Source organism: Elephantulus edwardii, unplaced genomic scaffold (genome assembly GCF_000299155.1).
Source record: "Elephantulus edwardii isolate Elephantulus edwardi_28Jun2011 unplaced genomic scaffold, EleEdw1.0 scaffold00559, whole genome shotgun sequence".
In the NCBI taxonomy this organism is placed as follows: domain Eukaryota; kingdom Metazoa; phylum Chordata; class Mammalia; order Macroscelidea; family Macroscelididae; genus Elephantulus; species Elephantulus edwardii.
The window spans coordinates 107,325-109,751 of record NW_006400309.1 but is presented as its reverse complement, the minus strand read 5'-3'; positions in this window follow the sequence as shown (position 1 = coordinate 109,751).

The following is a 2,427-nucleotide window of genomic DNA, read 5'->3' as shown; positions in this document are numbered from 1 at the left end:
TTTTTTTTTTCTTACTTTGACTTTGCAATGAATTTTTCCTTTTTTCATGGATGATACCTTAGAATTTTGTTGAAATTTTTCATCTGTTTATAAATATTGTTGTTGTTGTTGTTGTTAGGTGCTATCGAGTCGAGCACAACTCATAGTGACCCTATGAACAAAAGATCTGAACCCTGTTCTATCCTGCACCTTTTCACACTTCCTGACACACAACAGCCCACTGCAGCTGTCACTGTAACAATCCACCTGATTGAGGCATTTTCTCGCCTTCACCGACCTCCACCCTTCCCAGCATTATTTCCTTCTCCAAGGAATAGCACATCCTAGCAACATGTCAAAGTAAGTGAGGCATAGTCTCATCATTAGGGCCTCCAAAGAGCACTGTGGCCGCACCCTCTCCAAGACATATCTGTTCATTTTCTTTGCCGTCCATGGGGTGTTCAGTGCACTTCTCCAACACCACAGCGCAAAGGTGTCAATTTTCTTTCTGTCATCTTTATTCATGGTCCAGCTCTAGCTAGTAATTGGAAAGACTATGGTCTGAATTGGATGCACATTATTCTTCAGTACTCCTCAATAATTTGGAAAGGTCCCTAACTTCAGATTTTCCAAGTGCAATGCATCTCCCTATTTCCTGACTGCTGGTACCAAGAGTGTTAATTATGAATCCAAGCAAGATGAAGCTGTTGACAGTTTTAATCTCCTCTCCATCCATCACGATGCTGCCTATCAGTCCAGGGGTAAGAATCTTTGTCTTCCTGACATTGAGATGCAATCCATATCGAAAGCATTCCTCAATCTTCTGCAACAAGTGCTTCAAGCCCTCCTCACTTTCAGCAAGCAAGGTTGTGTCATCTACATAACACAAGTTATTGATGAGGCTCCCTCTAATCCTGATGCCCCACTCCTCATAGAGTGCATCTTCACGGATAGTTGGCTCAGCATACAGATTGAATACGTATGGAGATAGAATACAGCTCTGGTACTCTCTCTTCCCAATTCCACACCATGTAGTGTTCCCTGGCTCTGTTTGCACAGCAGCCTCCTGGTCCAGGTATAGGTTCTGCATGAGCACAATGAAGTGCTCTGGGATTCCCATTCTTCTCAATGTCAGCCTCAACTTTTCATGATCTACACAGTCAATTGCCTTAACAAAGTCAATAAAGCACAAGTAGACATTCTTCTGGTACTCCTTACTAGGGATAGTGTAGCTAATGTTAGATGGATCTTAGCTGAAAGCAGGGAGTATCAGAGGAATGTCTATCTCTGTTTCAGTGATTATGCAAAGGCATTTGACTGTGTGGACCACAACAAACTGTGGCTAATTCTGAGAAGAATGTGAATCTCAGAACCCTTGACTGTGCTTATGTGAAACCTATACTTGGACCAGGAGGGAGTTGTCCGAACAGAGCAAGGAAACACTTCATGATTCAAAATTGGGAAGTGTGTATGCCAGGTATGTGCCCTATCTCCCTATCTTTTCAATCTATATGCAGAACAGATTATCCAGGAGGCTGGCCTCTATAAGGAGAAATGTGGCATCAGGAATGGAGGAAGACTCATCAACAATCTGCATTAAGCAGATAACATAACTCTTCTTGCTGAAACTGAGGAGAACCTGAAGTGCTTACTGCAGAAGGTCAAGGACTACAGCCTTCAATGTGGATTGAAGCTCAATATCAAGAAAACAGAGATTCTCACCACTGTGCCGATTGACAGCATCATGATAAATGGTGAAGAGGTTGAGATTATTAACAGTTTTAGTTTGCTTGGCTCCACAATCAACATTCTTGGCACCAGCAGCCAGGAAATTAAAGATGTATTGTATTGGGGAAAGCCTGCTGTCAGAGACCTCTCCAAAGTACGAAAGAGAAACGATGTCAGTCTGGAGACTAAGGCGTGCCTGAACAGGCCATGGTCTTTGCAGTCACTTGCCATGCATCTGAGAGCTGGACAATGGCTAGGGATGATAGAAGGATAATTGATGCCTTTGAGCTGTGGTGGTGGAGAAGAGTATTGAATATACTGTGGACTGCTAAGAGAACAAACAGGTTCGTCCTGGAGAAGGTGAAACCAGGCTGCGCCTTGGAGGTAAGTCATCTGAAGCTTCATCTGACATACTTTGGACATGTTGTAAGAAGGAACCAGGCCGTGGAGACAGACATCATGCTTGAGAGTGTGGAAGGACAGTGCAGGAGAGGAAGACCCTCGATGAGGTGGATTGATTCTGTGACAGGGGTGTTAGGGGTGGGTGTGTCAGAGACAGTAAAATTGGCACAGGATAGAGCAGGGTTTAGGGCTGTTGTCCATATGGTCACTATGAGTTTCAGGCGACTCGACGGCACATAACAACAATAACAACTCCTTACTTTCAGCCAGGATCCATTTGACATCAACAGTGATATCCCTGGTGGTGAAATCCTGCTT